The sequence below is a fragment of the Rhinatrema bivittatum genome, chromosome 10 (genome assembly GCF_901001135.1).
Source record: "Rhinatrema bivittatum chromosome 10, aRhiBiv1.1, whole genome shotgun sequence".
NCBI lineage: Eukaryota > Metazoa > Chordata > Amphibia > Gymnophiona > Rhinatrematidae > Rhinatrema > Rhinatrema bivittatum.
In genome coordinates, this window is record NC_042624.1 from 9,886,362 (window position 1) to 9,905,804 (window position 19,443).

General features: G+C 45.1%; 1 long non-coding RNA gene across 2 annotated transcripts; it reads right to left on the bottom strand.

Moving 5' to 3' along the window:
• On the bottom strand, positions 1-17,337 carry LOC115099781. 2 transcript variants are annotated; one of them, XR_003858884.1, is made up of 3 exons: positions 17,284-17,337; positions 1,305-1,398; positions 1-86 (listed from the first exon to the last, which is right to left on the bottom strand). It is a non-coding gene; the product is annotated as an uncharacterized LOC115099781 (long non-coding RNA). The 2 variants fall into 2 exon arrangements; XR_003858885.1 differs by lacking the exon at positions 17,284-17,337 and adding an exon at positions 17,237-17,271.
• Between the last annotated feature and the right edge of the window lie 2,106 nt (positions 17,338-19,443).

Consider the following 19,443-nt stretch of genomic DNA (forward strand, 5'->3'; position numbering starts at 1 on the left):
ATGGTACAATAGGTATCTTCAATGTTACAGTTAAAAATCTTCAGTCTCTGCTCTTGCTGGGTGTGTTTCTTGTCCTACTCCTTTTCCTGCAAGAGCAATAATTTTAGTTTAATTTGCAAAATTGAAAATTAAAATAACATCATAATTTCAACTCTTAACATACTTAGGGGTAGATTTTCAAAGGGTTACGTACGTAATCCCGAAAACCTGCCCCTGCACACGCCGAGCCTATTTTGCTCAGGCTCAGCGGCACGTTCAAGCCCCGGGATACGCGTATGTCTCGGGCCTTTTAAAAAAAGGGCCATGAAGGGGGCTAGGTCATAGGTGTGGTGTCGATCCGGGGGCAGTCCCGAGTCCTCCGGCACTGCAGCCATGGTGGAGGTTTGCGAGCCGACAGCTGGCTGGCGCAGGCAAGTTACACCTGCCTTGAGCAGGTGTAACTTAGAGAACAAAGGTAAAGGGGGGCATTAGGTAGGGCTGGGGGGTGGGTTAGATAGGGTAAGGGAGGGGAAGGTGGGGGGGAGAGAATGGAAAGTTCCCTCCGAGGCCACTCCGATTTCGTAGCCACCTCGGAGGGAAAGGGGAAAGCCATCAGGCCTCCCCTAGGGCTCGGCGCGTGCAAGGTTCACAAGTGTTCACTAGGGATGTGAATCATATTTCAGATGATTAAAAATATCATACGATATTTTCAAAATCGTCAGAAATCGGAGGCTCCCCGAAACCAATAGGAAAACCCCACAATACTGTTTGTGGGGTTCTCTTATCGTTTTGGGGGAGGGCGGGAAAAACGGCACACAAAAATAATCCCTAAATCCCACCCCTACCCTTTGAAACTAATCCCTTAGCTTCCCCCACCCTCCTGACCCCCCAAAAAACTTTTCACAGGTACCTGATGGTCCAGTAGGGGTCCCGGGAGCAATCTCCCGCTCTCGGGCTGTCGGCTGCCACTAATCAAAATGGCGCCGATGGCCCTTTGCCCTTACCATGTGACAGGGTATCCGTGCCATTGGCTGGCCCCTGTCACATGGAGGGAGCACCGGATGGCCAGCACCATCTTTAAAAATCTTTTGGTAATCCTGCTCCCCTTCATTTCTCTACACCCCCTCCTTTCGATTGGTAGACGTATTCCCTAATCACTCCTGTCCCACTGGCACTGTAATCTAAATGACTTTGTCTGGCCAAAGGTGATGTTGCTGCAGGCCCATTGAACTTTCAGAGAGTAACCCCTCTTATTTGCCCCTCCCTCTCACAGCCCAGACCCTTATTACTCCCCCCAAACCAGACTAGGCTCAAGGTTTGCCCACCTGGATGACTCTTAGCACTGTATCCACTTGCAGTGAAAGTAGCTTCACGTGAGTCTTCTTCAGATACACTTGCACAGGAGTACATAAAAAGAAACTGAAAGAAAGTTTGGTAGTATTAGTCCTGTCTTGTTCAAGTCCTGTATATCTCACAGATACAGTGCTCACAGTTACACTTGATTGCTAGTTTGGCTGTAGATCATGGTAATGCTGTCTAAGGCCAGGATTCATCATTCTTCACAGAATGATGAATCCTACAAAAACAGGGGTGGGGGAGCAAAAGAGGGAGGGGCGGTGCACCAGCTGCCAGTTTTCGCAACAAATAGCGCCACTGTGAAAGGTGGTGCTATTCAGCACGCTACTGCCGACGATAATGTTAGTAACATTTTTGCCGGCAGCGAAGAATCCGCCGACTCCTTCCCGCCCTGCCCCGACTCCTAACCTACCCCTAATTTGCATTATATCACGTGCGTTAGGACCCTAACGCACATGATAATGCTTTAGAAAATAACTCCCTAAGATGTATGTGCCACTAAAAATTCTGTTGAGATGCAAAGTTGAAATCAAAGGACCTTGATGGCCCAACATAAATTTCCCCTCTCTTGGCTCCCTCCAATCCCATAAGAAAGGTTCTAATTGCCCTAAATTTTAGCGCCAGGGTCAATAAAAATTGTTACAGTTACAGCTGTGCGAAAGCATTGCTGGCCCGGGCCCAAGAAGAGAAGAAATTACTTGGATAAGCCCAGGAATGATGAAAATGAGTTCCAGACCTGGACCTAAGGAGAGAGACGCCACTTCCACATGGCTCCTGATAGCGTCCAAGAGTCACAGAAAAAAGTCATAGAATCTCAGATGCTGACAGCAGTCTTTTCAGAAACCTTTTAATAATAAAACACTGAATCAATGTTGGGCTGGTGTTGAGTGATTAGAGGAAATCCCTAAAAAAATAAGCTCTTTTACATGCATAGCTTGACAAATATAAAAGCATTCTTTGTCATCTATGATTATTAGGGATGTGAATTGGGCTTCGGACGATTGAAAATATCGGACGATATTTTCAAAATCGTCAGAAATTGGAGGCTCCCCCAAAACGATAGGAAAACCCCATGATATTGATCGTGGGGGTTCTCTTATTGTTTTGGGGCAGGGCGGGAAAAATGGCACACAAAAATAACCCCTAAAACCCACCCCGACCCTTTAAAACTAATACCTTAGCTTCCCCCACCCTCCCGACTCCCCCAAAAAACTTTTTACAGGTACCTGGTGGTCCAGTGGGGGTCCCTGGAGCGATCTCCCGCTCCTGGGCCGTCGGCTGCCACTAATCAAAATGGCGTCGATGGCCCTTTGCCCTTATCATGTGACAGGGTATCCGTGCCATTGGCCGGACTCTGTCACATGGTAGGAGCACTGGATGGCCGGTGCCATCTTGTGCTCCTACCATGTGACAGGGGCTGACCAATGGCACCGGTAGCCCCTGTGACATAGTAAGGGCAAAGGCTATCGGCGCCATTTTGAATACTGGCAGCCGACGGTCCGAGTGCAGGAGGTTGCTCCCGGACCCCCGCTGGACTTTTGGCAAGTCTTGTGAGGGTCAGGAGGGTCCCCCAAGACTTGCCAAAAGCCCCTGGTGGTCCAGCGTGAGTCCGGGAGCAATCTCCTGCACTCGGGCCATCGGCTGCCAGTAATCAAAATGGCGCCGATAGCCTTTGCCCTTACTATGTCACAGGGGCTACCGGTGCCATTGGTCAGCCCCTGTTACATGGTAGGAGCACAAGATGGTGCGGGCCGTCCAGTGCTCCTACAATGTGACAGGGTCTGGCCAATGGCACGGATACCCTGTCACTTGGTAAGGGCAAAGGGCCATCGGCACCATTTTGATTAGTGGCAGCCGACGGCCCGGGAGCGGGAGATCGCTCCAGGGACCCCCGCTGGACCACCAGGTACCTGTAAAAAGTTTTTGGGGGGGTCAGGAGGGTGGGGGAACTAAGGTATTAGTTTTAAAGGGTCGGGGTGGGTTTTTTGTTTATCGACTCGGGCGCAGCCGATAAACAAAACCGTGATTGGTCCCGATGAAAAAAAAACCACATGTGAATCGGAACCGGAATCCGAACCGATTCTGGTTCTGATTCACATCTCTAATGATTATGAGATGTGTTTTTCAAGAACACGTTAGTCACTCTAATATAGAGTGCAGTCAGCATCCAAAGTATATGAAGATATTTTGCCAATACAATCGAACCCTACTCTACAACCTCTATCTGACCATCACACTATACAACAAGTCCGCAGTCTTGGCATCATAATTGACAATCATTTTACATTAAAAAAATTCATCACTTCCACTATTAAAAGTAGTTTCCACAAACTTCATACTTTGAAAAGGATAAAACCTCTACTACACCCAAATGACGTCCGGACTGTACTACAGGCTACGATATTACCTAAATTGGACTACTGTAACTCCTTACTACTAGGTCTACCAAATATCTCAATACAGCCACTACAGATGCTACAAAATGCAGCTGCACGCTTGATTACTAACACTCACCACCATGAACACATTACTCCAGCACTACAACTACTACACTGGCTTCCGATTGCATTTAGGATAATAGCACTTGGCGCTAAATCCCAACAAAACAGAACTACTAATCATCTCTAATAAGCAGCCTCTCCCAGCCATCCCACCCTCATACGCATCTACATCTTTCTCCGCACACACTCGCAACCTAGGTGTCCTCATTGATAACCATCTCACTTTTAAACCATTTATTAACTCTATCATAAAGGACTGCTACTTTAAGCTACAAACGATAAAAAAACTCAGACCATTACTTCACTTTTCTGATTTTCGCACAGTTCTTCAGTCTATTATCCTGTCTAAAATAGACTACTGTAACGCCCTCCTCCTTGGCATCCCGTCAACACATACCAAACCGTTACAACTATTACAAAACGCCGCAGCACGTATACTGACAAACTCAAAAAATAGAGAACACATTTCTCCCACACTTATCGAGCTCCATTGGCTCCCAATACCTTCTCGAATACTTTACAAAGCGCTCTCCCTCATCCATAAAAGTCTGTTAAATGCTAACCTCAACTGGATCAACCCCCCCTCCTCCCCCTTACTTCTAACAGACCTACTCGCCCAGCCCTACAAGGAACCCTCTGTAATCAATCAATCAAATCTATCAAGCTCTCATCTACCATGAGCAGAGCATTCTCCCTAGCTGGCCCCACTATATGGAACTCCTTGCCACCTGAATTACGCATTGAGATCTCTACTCCTAAATTCAAAAAAAAACTTAAAACTTGGTTGTTCCAGCAAGCTTATCCCATTTCCCCCCCCTCCCACGCATAAAAAGCTCCAACAGCAAGCGAGTAACAATTCAAATAGCTGACCTGTTACCTCCTCCGCCGAACATGATTAAGAATGCTGTAAAAATTCTCTACTTTGTAGTTATTGTATTATAGTTGGCATATGCATTTATTTATTTATTATTATGCCAATCAGTTTTCTCTATAGTTATTGTTTCTGTATTTGCATATGATACCCCTTATTTACTTATTTTGTCATTAGCTAATTTTCTGCAACTGTTACTTGTAAGGGCCCTGCCCAAAAGTTAAGAACATAAGAACATAAGAAAATGCCATACTGGGTCAGACCAAGGGTCCATCCAGCCCAGCATCCTGTTTCTAACAGTGGCCAATCCAGGTCATAAGAACCTGGCAAGTACCCAAAAACTAAGTCTATTCCATGTTACTGTTGCTAATGGCAGTGGCTATAAGAACATAATGGCAGTGGCTATAAGAACATAAGTTATTTGTTTGATGTAAACCAATACCATTTGCGAATGGCTATCGGTATAGAAGAGACTTGAAATAAATAAATAAATAAGGTACTTACTCTCATACACAAAACATTATATAACCAAGACATGCATTGGTCTTCTGAATTCTTTACATTCCATACTTCAGACAGACCAATTAGAAAAATGCACCTGGCTAAGCTAAATACACCGACGCTTAAACAGACAAAATATGTCACAACAAGAGAACGAACATTTACGATAGCTGGTATTAACATATGGAACAAATTACTCACTGATCTGCGCTTGGAGCCCTGCCACAAGATATTTAAACAGAATTTAAAAACATACCTCTTTAAACAAGCCTACAATTTATTAACCTTACTCTTCAGATTAAATTATTCTATGAAATGTATATAATACTTTCATCCCATTCCAATCAGTTACTTTCAATTACGCTAAACACTCCTTGGTGTCCTATTGTCCTGCAATATATCTAATATGGACCTAAAAAAAAAAATTCTGTACTGTTAATAATGTTCCTTTAAGTTGATCCCCAGTACTATACGCCCTAGCTAATTCTAGTTTGGTTTTTTATTATACTATCGGGTGGATTTTAAAAGCCCTGCTCGCGTAAATCCGCCCGGATTTATGCGAGCAGGGCCTTGCGCACCGGCGCGCCTATTTTCCATAGGCTGCCGGCGCGCGCAGAGCCCCGGGACGCGCGTAGGTCTCAGGGTTTTCTGAAGGGGGCGTGTCGGGGGCGAGGCCGAACAACGCAGCGTTTTGGGGGCGGGCCCAGGGGCGTGGTTTCGGCCCGGGCGTTCCGGGGGTGTGGCTGCGCCCTCCGGAACCGCCCCCGGGTCGGGTCTCAGTGCGCCAGCAGCCCGCTGGCGCGCATGGATTTACATCTCCCTCCGGGAGGCGTAAATCCATGGATAAAGGTAGGGGGGGTTTAGATAGGGCCGGGGGGGTGGGTTAGGTAGGGGAAGGGAGTTGAAGGTGAGGGGAGAGCGAAAGAAAGTTCCCTCTGAGGCCGCTCCGATTTCGGAGCGGCCTCGGAGGGAACGGAGGCAGGCTGCGCGGCTCAGCGCGCGCCGGCTGCCCAAAATCGGCAGCCTTGCGCGCACCGATCCAGGATTTTATAAGATACGCACGGCTACGCGCGTATCTTATAAAATCCAGCGTACTTTTGTTTGCGCCTGGTGCGCCAACAAAAGTACGCGAACGCGCTTTTTAAAAAAATCTACCCCTATAATTTTAATGTTATCAGCTATTGTTTCCTTTCTTAAATATGTTGGATTGTAAAGCCTGTTGCTCACTTAATGTTCATTGTAAACCGAGGTGATGTTTGCCAACGAGCCGCGGTATATAAAAATGCTTAAATAAATAAATAAATAAATTTAATATTCAGGTGAATTTCCTTGTAGTTTATTGAGTTTTAATGGGAATTTTCCAAGGTCCCAAGGGAAATTTCTGAGGAGGTAAGTGTGTTACAGTACTGGACGTGGAGAATTTAATAGATTCTGCCCCTTCCTGTATAAATTCCAGACTTCACTCTTATTTCTATATAGAAGAAATAGTTGAATGAGGCTATTGAATATTTTACAATAATAGTTTTACTGAAAGGTTGAAACTACTCAACTTTTTTTTTTAAATTACGCAGAAGGTCGTCCTTGGGACATTTTCCTATTGTGCTTTTATAGCCAATTTAAAGGCAGGGAGCCATACTATGGAGATGGGCATAATGTGGGGAAATGTCACTTTAGATTGCCCCTTTTCATACTTAGCTTGATTCCCTGTTGTTTAGAGACCCCATGATTGTGTTTATTTAGTGAGAGTGTGTAAATGTATGGCTGCAATCCCTCCACTACTAAAAATAGTTTGAGATTACTAGTGCATACTAATGGCCTAATTTTAAAAGGCCTACGCGTGTTAAAAGCGAGAGATATGCCTGTGGCTGGGCCGCGTGCATGCCTTGGGGATAGTCAAAGGCTCGTGGCCATGCACGTATCTCCTCGTATGAGTCAAAGAATGGCGAACACAGAAAGGGTGGGCCCGGGGTGGGCAGGCACAGCGCCATTAGGCCCTGTCCCACTGAAGTGCACACATGTTATAAAATCGGCTTGGGAACCACGAGCACATGGATGCCTGTGCCTGGGTTTTAATATCACCTTTAAGGGGGGACGAGGGGGTAGTCCGCCCCAGGTGACAGCGAGGAGGGAGTGCCATCCACTGTTTCTCTAAAGTGCCTGTGTGCACAGCTGCGCACATTTGTCAAACCCAAGCACAGATTTAATGCCCCCGGCAGGAAGACTGGTGGGACTGTGGTGGAGCTCATCTCATCAAGGCTTGAACAAAACAAGAAATCCCCAAACCTCCACTTGCTCCTTCTCCTTCCTGCCCATGTGGGCCTGGAAGAAAAACATTGCCGGAGCTGCATGGGTAGGAAGGAGGAGGAGCGTTGGTCCACGTGCAGAAGAGGAACAGTGTCTGTAGCAGGAATGTTGCGGATCCCACCTCGCTGAGGCCCGAGAAGAGGAGGCACAGTAGCAGGGCAGCTGCGGCTCCCATCTTGCAGCAGCGAAAAAGATCAGGGCTGCCAAGGAGCCCATCCTGCGGTGACCTGTGAAGAGGAAAGCCTAGAGGCAAGAGGGAAGATGAGGTCTTGTAGAATGTGGGGCAGATTTTATAAATCTGCGCACACGCGTACTTTTGTTCGCGCGATTTCAATAGATACGCACGTAGCCGCAAAAATCCGGGGTCGGCGCGCGCAAGGCTGCCCAAAATCGGCAGCCTGCGTGCCAAGCCGTGCAGCCTGCCTCCGTTCCCTCCGAGGCCGCTCCGAAATCGGAGCGGCCTCGGAGGGAACTTTCCTTCGCCCTCCCCCCACCTTCCCCTCCCTTCCCCTACCTAACCCACCCCCCCGGCCCTATCTAAACCTCCTCCCTACCTCTATCCCGAAAGTTACGCTTGCTGGAAGCAGGCATAACTTTGCGAGCGCCGGGCCGGCTGCTGCGCTCCATGTTCCGGTTTGGGGGCTGGTCCAGGGGCAACTGTCACACCCCCGGGCCGGAACCACGCCCCTGGACATGCCCCCGAAACACTGTGTCACTCTCAACACGCCCCGAAACGCCACATCACTCCCGGCACGACCCCCGACACGTCCCCTTCATGCAAGCCCCGGGACTTACGCGCGTCCTGGGGCTTGCGCGCGCCGCCGAGCCTATGCAAAATAGGCTCGGCGCGCAGGGGGGGGTTTGGGGTAGGTTTTCGCGGGGTACACGCGTATCCCTTTGAAAATCTACCCCTGTGTGTGTGTGTGTGTGTGTGTGAGGGTGAGTTGAGTGACTGGGTGTTTGAGAGAAAGTGAGATGAGACACTGTGTGTTTGAGTGAAAGCCTTTATGTTGGTAAAGACAGTCCATGTATGTGCGCATGTGACAGCCTCTGTGTATGTGTGACATCATGTGAAACATCCAGTGTGTATGTAGGAGAGAGAGACAGCAAGTGAAAGTAAGAGCCATGTGTGTGTGTGAGACAGACAGCATGTGAGAATGAGAGCCTGAGTGTGTGTGTGAGAGAGAGACAGCATGTGAGAATGAGAGCCTGAGTGTGTGTGTGAGAGACAGACAGCATGTGAGAATGAGAGACTAAAGGCCAGATTTTCAAAGCCTAAGTCCCGGGGCTTTGAAAATGAGTGGGAAGGGGTGGTCCTGGGGGGAGGGGAGTGGGGCCAGAAGGTAGGACAAAGGTCCTGGGTGGCCTAGAATAGGGATAGGGGGTGAGTTGGTTAGGGCAAGGGAGGTTAGGGTAGGGGGTTGGGAAGTTCCCTCCCAGGTTGCTCTGAAATCAGAGGAGCCTGGGAGGGAACGGGTGAAGATTGTGGGTGTCGGCTCATGTTATAAAATTGGGCATCCTTGTGTATACGCTGGGTAGCGCGCACACATGGACGCCCATGCGTAGCTTTTCAAAATTTGCCCCTGAGTGTATATTTGAGGGAGTAAGGGAAGCAGACAGGTACAGAGAGAAGAAACAGAAATGAATGAAAGAGAACCAGAAAAAGGAATTAGAAAAAGACTAAGAAAGGGAATGTGGGAAAAAAAACGCCTAAGACCAACTGATTAGAAAACTAAGGGGTAGAATTTGAAACGTGTGTGTGGGTGTCCACATGGGCGCGTCAATTTTTTATTATGCGTTCGCATGGGTGGCACATGCGGGGGGAGGACTTTTGCATTCGGGCCTTCCCCAGTTGCCTCCCAGGCCACTCCAATTAAGGAACTTCGCTACCCCCCTATCTAAATTTCCTCCCTCTTCCCTTCTCCTCCCCCACCCCCTAAACCCAACTTTTTTTTCCCTTGTTTTACACTTTACTTCAGCTCTCGATCAATGGTGCTGTCCTGGCCTGCCCCCCTCCGCCCCGTCCCGCCCCTCCTCCACCAGAACACGCCACCTCGGCCCATCCTTTTGAAGGGGCCTGGTACTTATGCGCGTACTGGGCTTTACACCCGTGGCCAGACCCCTTTGAAAGTTCGCCCGGAGTGCGCAAGGCCCAGCCATGGGCGTAGACCCCAGGATTTGCTCACGCGGGCCTTTGAAAATCTACCCTTAAGATCAAACCGCAAAGGTAAAAAAAAAAATTGGTTTTGCATTTTTAGTGATTGCCATATGTTATCTGTGGGAATGTGTATTATATATGTGAAGTTTTTTATTTTGGACTTTCCATTCTATTTTTGTCTGAGAGTTTCTGTTTCTAATTTGTAGTCCCTTATTCTGTATTAGGTAAGGCTCTGTCTGTGATATGCATATGGAACTGAGGTGCAGTATTTCTGCTGGCATGTAGTGTTTCTGTAGGGCATTGTAGCAGTATGGACTGTTCTGTTAACCACAATAGGTAGTGTATTAGTGTTCTAGGGCATGGTATTATATTTGCCTTGCCTCACAAATCTGCTTCACTTTTTTGAAGGGGTTAATAATAATGTAGATATAGGGAAAGCAGTGGATGTAGTGTATTTAGATTTTCAGAAGACATTTGACAAAGTTCCTCATGAGAAACATCTAAGAAAAATAAAAAGTCATGGGATAGGAAGCGATGTCCTTTCGTGGATTACAAATTGGTTAAAAGACAGGAAACAGAGAGTAGGATTAAATGGTCAATGTTCTCAGTGGAAAAGGGTAATCAGTGGAGTGCCTCAGGGATCTGTATTGGGACCGGTGCTTTTCAATATATTTATAAATGATTTAGAAAGAAATACAATGAGTGAGGTAATCAGTTTTGCAGATGATACAAAATTATTCAGAGTAGTTAAATCACTTGCAGATTGTGAGACATTACAGGAGGACCTTGCAAGACTGGAAGATTGGGCATCCAAATTGCAGATGAAATTTAATGTGGACAAGTGCAAGGTGTTGCATATAGGGAAAAATAACCCTTGCTGTAGTTACACAATGTTAGGTTCCATATTAGCAGCTACCACCCAGGAAAAAGATCAAGGCATCATAAGGGATAATACATTGAAATCGTCAGCTCAGGGGGTTCTGGTCACCGCATCTCCAAAAAGATATAGTTGCTCTGGAGAAGGTACAGAGAAGGGCGACCAAAATGATAAAGGGGATGGAACAGCTCCCCTATCAGGAAAGGCTAAACAGGTTAAGGCTTTTCAGCTTGGAGAAGAGATGACTGAGGGGGGATATGATAGAGGTCTTTAAAATCACGAGTGGTCTAGAATGGGTAGATGTGAATCAGTTATTTACACTTTCGGATAATAGAAGGACTAGGGGGCACTCCATGAAGGTAGCAAGTAGCACATTTAAAACCAATGGAAATAATTATGTTTAACTCAACCACAATAAAGCTCTGGAATTTGTTGCCAGAGGATGTGGTTAGTGCAGTTAGTGTAGCTGGGTTCAAAAAGGTTTGGAAAAATTCTTGCAGGAGAAGTCCTTTAACGTAGACTTAGGGAATGGCCTCTGCTACTACTGGCATCAGTAGCATGGGATCTTCTTAGAGTTTGGCAGGATACAGAACTTGATGGACTCTTGGTCTAACCCAGTATGGCATTTTCTTATGTTCTTATATATATATATATATATATATATATATATATATATATATATTTGTACATATGTAGGTGTGCTCTTTAACATTATCTGATTTTATTCTCTGTTCTATGCACTTATCAGAAATACCTGAAGCCATGATGTTTTGCGTCAGAGTGTGTGTGTGAGTATTTGTGTGATGAATAATCTCCTGGGTTCAAGTCCCCAGGTATAATCCTAATTATTGTCGGTATGTGATTACATTAGGTGAGCTCCCAAGATATAACCCTGCTGGCACGCAGGTAGAAGCCCCCTTAGGTAAAACTCAGTGTTTGTGGTTAGAACCAGGATCCTCCCCACCCCCACCCCCAGGTTTGTCATCACTACACCGCCAAGGTTTCCTTCTTCCGCCCATGGGGAGGTGGGATCCCCACAGGCACAACATCATTGCACCACCAAGTTTCCTTTCCTCCTGGGAATGTCTGTGACAGGGCTCCTTGTGTATCGGTAGCCCAGGTGACTGCCTAGCCTGCTCTACCTAAAGGCTGGCTCTGTGCAGTACCTGCAGATATTAGCATTGTCTCCAAAGTCCCAGCAATTTGTCTGAAAATGTAGAGACCCCCAGGCCAAATCCAGAGAGTTCCCAGGTATGCCAAGAGCAAACTGGGAGGAGAGAAAAAAAAGGCACTGCCCCTTTCCCTCATCACAGGGGACAATGCTTGTCCATCTGGATTAGTGCTGGGACACATACACTCCCATATTTCAGGTCCTGATCAGATAGTGTTCAGATAGATGACACGTTCTAAGGGTAACAGGCACATCTTTCTCAACTTGCATTCAGAAAAGGGCTGCTGCTGCTTCTGATCACCATACATATCCTACCTTTTGGATAATTCACAGCACAAAATTTTTATCGATGTGTTTCAGCTGCAGAGAATAAGGGAAAGGATCTCCACGGAGAGAAACAGAATGTTACCTACTAAAGTTCTGCAGTTAGAATTCCATCATTGTGACAGTCACAAAATTCTGCTTTGCTTTAGAGCTGAAAGACACACAAGACTCGTGGAAATCCCTCACACTCCTTAATATGTATGCCTGTATTGAATTTCTGAGTTTTACTGATTGATGGCATGCAATGTTGGAACCTACTTGTAGACTCAGCATACTCACATGTACTCCCACGTACCACTGTCTACTTTTACCTACTTTTACACTATCCAAGCCCTGAGTACCTGCTCAGCCATGATTTTATGAGTCAGAGTGTGTGTGTGTGTGAGTATTTGTGTGGTGAATAATCTGGGTTCAAGTCCCCAGGTATAATCCTAATTATTGTCTGTATGCGATTACATTAGGTGAGCTCCCAAGATATAACCCTGCTGGCACGCAGGTAGAAGCCCCCTTAGGTAAAACTCAGTGTTTGTGGTTAGAACCAGGATCCTCCCCACCCCCACCCCCAGGTTTGTCATCACTACACTGCCAAGGTTTCCTTCTTCTGCCCATGGGGAGGTGGGATCCCCACAGGCACGACATCATTGCACCACCAAGTTTCCTTTCCTCCTGGGAATGTCTGTGACAGTGCTCCTTGTATATCGGTAGCCCAGGTGACTGCCTAGCCTGCTCTACCTAAAGGCTGGCTTTTCAATTACTAGGAATTCTGCTACTTGGGCTATTTAAATGTGGAAACTTGATTTTTATGCACTAGCAATACTGTTTTATGTAGGGGCTTAAACCATGAACTTCTAAATGGTAATTAAGCCAAAGAAAAACAATGTCCCAGCTTCAAAGGAAGGGAGAGAGAGAAAATTTAAAAAAAACAAATTTCAGAATCCAAACCAGGGGCTCAGCACTTCTCGCTCCTGTGTTCCTTTCCCATCCCTGTTTATCTTCCTTAAGTCACAGCACATTTATGAAAGCATTCAAGTATTACTCTTCTTGCATATATACACCAAAATCCCCTTCTAATAATTGTGAATATGTCACTCTTGATAACTTAACACAATAGATTTAAATTGTATCTGAGGTTGATCCTCTGAGTCCTCTTCCTCTCTATCAGAAATCTACTCCATCCCCCCTGGTGTAGCTCCATCAGGCTAGGCTCAGATGTTCTGCAGCTCCTACTAAGGCTTCTCGTTTCTAGTGTCCACCAACCTATAGCCATGCAGTGCTATTTCACTCTGACCCTCATTTAGTTTCCCCTAGAAGTAATCTCTAGGGAGGCTGGGAAATGTAGTTCCCTCTATAGACTGATCTGAAACCATTTAGATATAATGTAATAGGCTTAAAGAGTAATTTTTCATTGCAAGCTCAACAGATACCTAGCAAACTCATCACAGCAATACATGCAAGAGATTATGAAAGTCACCTGCGTCTTCAGATGTTAACCTGAATATCAGATTCCTAAGGGGTCTAATTTATTAATGTGCATTAGTGCTAACACAAACATTATATGAATTAAATAATGCAAATACTTAATGTGCATTTAATCACCATTAATATGCTTGCCATAATGTTAAAATGCTTGCATATGATAATGAAATGATATGCAAATTATGAAAATAACCTCATTATCATGTAGCACGAGCAGTCCTAATGTGTGTTAAACGGTTCAGGTTTTAATGGAAATACGATAATACAAAAAGCTTAGCTATATTTTCAGTGGAGTTATCTTTATGTATTCTTGTGGAAAGACAGTTCAGAAGCAGGTAACTGCACTTCCACAGATTGTAACCTATAAAAGTACTCCTGGGCATGTCACAAGATTTTTGGCACAATTTTTGCATTTGGCTTGAGCTGACTACTGCTAGAATGCAGAATTGATGAGGACGCATGACTGTTTAACCAGCACTGCCCACAGGAGTACTCGTGGAAGCAGCAGTTCCCTCAGGTTTGGGTCTTACTTTCAGAGCCTGCACTGCACTCCTGGAAATTCCCAAAAAGAAGGTGGTAAGAAGGTACCTGTTGAACTATGTGGACTTTATCATTTTAGATGAGAATCTGAAAATTGACCTCGATCCTCAGAGGGGCTGTTCTCATGCCAAACTAGGTCTTGTCAAAATCTCGTTTGATTTGTTTTCTGGTTTTGGCTATTTTAAACCACAATGCCTGTAACTGATGAAATTGGGCAGCCAGGTAGGAAAATAAATTATTATCCCAGCTTGAATAAAGGTGGAAGGAAGGCAAAACGATTACCGGCATGGATAAAAGATGAGGTGAAAGAAGCTATTTTAGCCAAAAGATCTTTATTCAAAAATTGGAAGAAGGATGCAACAGAAGAACATAGGATAATGCATAAGCATTGGCAAGTTAATTGTAAGACATCGATAAGACAGGCTAAGAGAGAATTTGAAAAGAAGTTGGCTGTAGAGGCAAAAACATTTTTAAATATATCCAAAGCAGGAAGCCTATGAGGGAGTCAGTTGGACTGTTAGATGATCGAGGGGTTAAAGGGGCACTTAGAGAAGATAAGTCCATCGCAGAAAGATTAAACAATTTCTTTGCTCCAGTGTTTACTGAAGAGGATGTTGGGGAGATACCCGCACCGGAGAAGGTTTTCATGGGTAATGATTCAGATGGACTGAACCAGATCATGGTGAACCTTGAAGATGTAGTAGGCCTTATTGACAAACTAAAGAGTAATAAATCACCTGAACTGGATGGTATATACCCCAGGGTTTTGAAGGATCTCAAAAATGAAATTTCAGACCGATTAGTAAAAATTTGTAACCTAGCATTAAAATCATCCATTGTACCTGACGACTGGAGGGTGGCTAATGTAACCCCAATATTTAAAAAGAGCTCCAGGGGTGATCCGGGAAACTAGAGACCAGTTATCCTGACTTCAGTGCCAGGACATATAGTGGAAAGTGTTCTAAATATGAAAATCACAGAACATATAGAAAGACATGGTTTAATGGAACAAAGTTAGTATGGCTTTACCCAAGGCAAGCCTTGCCTCACAAATCAGCTTCACTTTTTTGAAGGCGTTAATTAACATGTAGATAAAGATGAACCAGTAAATGTAGTGTATTTGGATTTTCAGAAGGCATTTGACAAAGTTCCTCATGAGAGGTTTCAAGGAAAAGTAAAAAGTCATGGGATAGGTGGCGATGTCCTTTTGTGGATTACAAACTGCTAAAAGACAGGAAACAGAGAGTAGGATTACATGGACAATTTTCTCAGTGGAAGGGAGTGGGCAGGGGAGTGCCTCAGGGATCTGTATCGGGACCCGTACTTTTCAATATATTTATAAATGATATGGACAGAAATACGACGAATGATGTAATCAAATTTGCAGATGATACAAAATAATTCAGAATAGTTAAATCACAAGCTGATTGTGATAAATTGCAGGAAGACTGAGGCTGGACAACTGGGCATCCAAATGGCAGATGAAATTTAATGTGGATAAGTGTAAGGTGATGCATGTAGGGAAAAATGAGCCATGCTATAGATTCACAATGTTAGGTTCCATATTAGGAGCTACCACCCAAGAAAGAGATCTAGGCATCATAGTGGATAACACATTGAAATCATTGGTTCAGTGTGCTGCAGCAGTCAAAAAATGTTGGGAATTATTAGAAAGGGAATGGTGAATAAAATGGAAAATGTCATAATTCTTCTGTATCACTCCATGGTGAGACTGCACCTTGAATACTGTGTACAATTCTGGTTTCCGCATCTCAAAAAAGATATAGTTGCGATGGAGAAGATACAGAGAAGGGCGACCAAAATGATAAGGGGACGGGAACAGCTCCCCTACGAGGAAAGACTAAAGAGATTAGTACTTTTTAGCTTGGAGAAGAGACGGCTGAGGGGGAAAATGATAGAGGTATTTAAAATCATGAGTGGTCTAGAATGGGTAGATATAAATCCATTATTTACACTTTCGGATAATAGAAGGACTAGGGGCATTCCACGAAGGTAGCAAGTAGCACATTTAAAACCAATGGAATAATTATTTTTCACTCAACCACAATTAAGCTCTGGAATTTGTTGCCAGAGGATGTGGGTAGTGCAGTTAGTGTAGCTGGGTTAAAAATGGTTTGGATAAGTTCTTGCAGGAGATGTCCTTTAACGTAGACTTAGGGAATGGCCTCTGCTAACTACTGGCATCAGTAGCATGGGATCTTCTTAGAGTTTGGGTACTTGCCAGGTTCTTGTAGCCTGGTTTTGCCACTCTTGGAAACAGGATACAGGACTTGATGGACTCTTGGTCTAACCCAGTATGACATGTTCTTATGTTCTTATACATGTATATATATATTTGTACATATGTAGGTGTGCTCTTTAGCATTATCTGATTTTATTCTCTGTTCTATGCACTTATCAGAAATACCTGAAGCCATGATGTTTTGCGTCAGAGTGTGTGTGTGAGTATTTGTGTGATGAATAATCTCCTGGGTTCAAGTCCCCAGGTATAATCCTAATTATTGTCTGTATGCGATTACATTAGGTGAGCTCCCAAGATATAACCCTGCTGGCACGCAGGTAGAAGCCCCCTTAGGTAAAACTCAGTGTTTGTGGTTAGAACCAGGATTCCTCCCCACCCCCACCCCCAGGTTTGTCATCACTACACCGCCAAGGTTTCCTTCTTCCGCCCATGGGGAGGTGGGATCCCCACAGGCACGACATCACTACACCGCCAAGGTTTCCTTCTTCCGCCCATGGGGAGGTGGGATCCCCACAGGCACGACATCATTGCACCACCAAGTTTCCTTTCCTCCTGGGAATGTCTGTGACAGGGCTCCTTGTGTATCGGTAGCCCAGGTGACTGCCTAGCCTGCTCTACCTAAAGGCTGGCTCTGTGCAGTACCTGCAGATATTAGCATTGTCTCCAAAGTCCCAGCAATTTGTCTGAAAATCTAGAGACCCCCAGGCCAAATCCAGAGAGTTCCCAGGTATGCCAAGAGCAAACTGGGAGAAGAGAAAAAAAAGGCACTGCCCCTTTCCCTCATCACAGGGGACAATGCTTGTCCATCTGGATTAGTGCTGGGACACATACACTCCCATATTTCAGGTCCTAATCAGATAGTGTTCAGATAGATGACACGTTCTAAGGGTAACAGGCACGTCTCTCTCAACTTACATTCAGAAAAGGGCTGCTGCTGCTTCTGATCACCATACATATCCTACCTTTTGGATAATTCACAGCACAACATTTCTATCGATGTGTTTCAGCTGCAGAGAATAAGGGAAAGGATCTCCACGGAGAGAAACAGAATGTTACCTACTAAAGTTCTGCAGTTAGAATTCCATCATTGTGACAGTCACAAAATTCTGCTTTGCTTTAGAGCTGAAAGACACACAAGACTCGTGGAAATCCCTCACACTCCTTAATATGTATGCCTGTATTGAATTTCTTAGTTTTACTGATTGATGGCATGCAATGTTGGAACCTACTTGTAGACTCAGCATACTCACATGTACTCCCACGTACCACTGTCTACTTTTACCAAGGGGACTGTGAGTACCTGCTCAGGGCTTGGATAGTGTTCTCCCCCCATAACAAATCCTGGAATAAATTTGGGGCCCCTAGAAGAAGAGGAAGAAATGAGATATAGTCCCCCTAGATGTTGTTAAATTACCATTAGCAATTGTAGTGAAGTCTATCTTCCTTGGGGTCCACAGTGCTGCTACTCTTGGCTGTCTCTAACTCGGGCGTAGGCTAACCCTGGAATAATACAAGTGAGGAGTCAAGCAGACCCAAAACCACTCCTTATCTCAGAAGTTACATTCCCCCTCCCCCCCAATAAAGAGATAGCCCATGTCTTCAGTGTCCTCCTGAGTGCACAGCGCCACCTTGTGGATGAGTAACTAGAGCCCTTGTCCATGTCCCTCAGGTTTATGGTTAGAGTTCCTCCTTCCTCTAGAGCTTCTTCCATGGGCTTTCTTTTAACTGCCCACAAATCTGGGCTTAGAACCTCTTCCATTTTTCTGGATAAAGAGATATCAGTGCCTGTGTTGCCAGTGTTCACATGACCTCTTTTTTCTCTGGGTATCTGCCTCAGCTTCTTAGTATGAGACCAACCTCAGATTTCTGGCGTTATTAAAAATGGTGAGGAGGATTATTGAACAAACAACCTCTCTCCTTGCCCGAAAACCAGCAGCCTCTGCTTTGCTGTTCTTGGCCTCCCCTTTTTACACTGCAGTTGATTCCCCTCAGCAATAACTGCAGCTTTCCAAAGCTTGAGCCTCAATTCCCAACAACTCTGCTTCCTAAGCAGCCTAATATAGATAAGGAGAGGAAAACTGCAAAACAAATATAACCAGATACTCTATAAAAATGGAGGTAGAGCAGTGCAGTTGATCCTGAGTTTTTTTTTCTGGTTATGCACAAAAAGGATTTCTCAGCTTGGTGTTCGGCCCACAGTAGGCAGGGGACATACAGTTCTTTTCTTAAGTGTTTCCAGTCTTTATTGGGTATAAACAATAAACATTTCAGGTAAGAAACAGGCCTTTACCCCCAGGTCCCAGCCTTTCTATTGGGTTTAAATATCCCTGGACTCACAATTGCAATCTTGAAATCAGATTTTGGTTCTTCTAGGTCAGGGTTGGGCAAACATTTTTTAAACAGGGTCACATTACTGATTCTTATCAGAACTAGGGGCCAGGGGTGGGGACGGGTCCCCCTTAGAACTCCACAGGTAGGGGGGGGGGGGTACAATGGCAATTATACCGGACGGTGAGGGAACCAAAGCAGCAATGATACCAATAAAAAGAATAACTCAGAACAGTTAAAACTCATAAATATGCAGCAAACCCCCATAAAATATTTCAAAACAGACATCAAATAATACCCAATTATTAAAGCTTATAAAGATTTAAAAGAATTCCCTACTCGCCATACCTGGGAAAGTTTGATTTCCAGATGCCTTAAGATTGTCCTGGATTAGCAGGCAGAGCTCTTTCTCTCTCCCTCTCACACACTCACACACACATGCTTTCTCTCATCCTCACACACATGCTGGCCCTTACCAACTGACACACACTCATACACACACAGTGCTCTCTCACCCACACATACATGCTGTCTCCCACCCATCCACCCTCACACAATTCTGTTACTCACTCATGCACACTTTATCTCACCCACACACAACGAGCTCTCATCCACATATACACATGCTCTTTCATCCACACACATATGCACATGCTCTCTCTCATTCACACACACACATGCTGTCCCTCACTCACTCACGCTCTCACTCAAACACATACAGTGCTCTCTCACCCACACATACATGCTGTCTTCCACCCATCCACCTACACACAATTCTGTTACTCACTCATGCA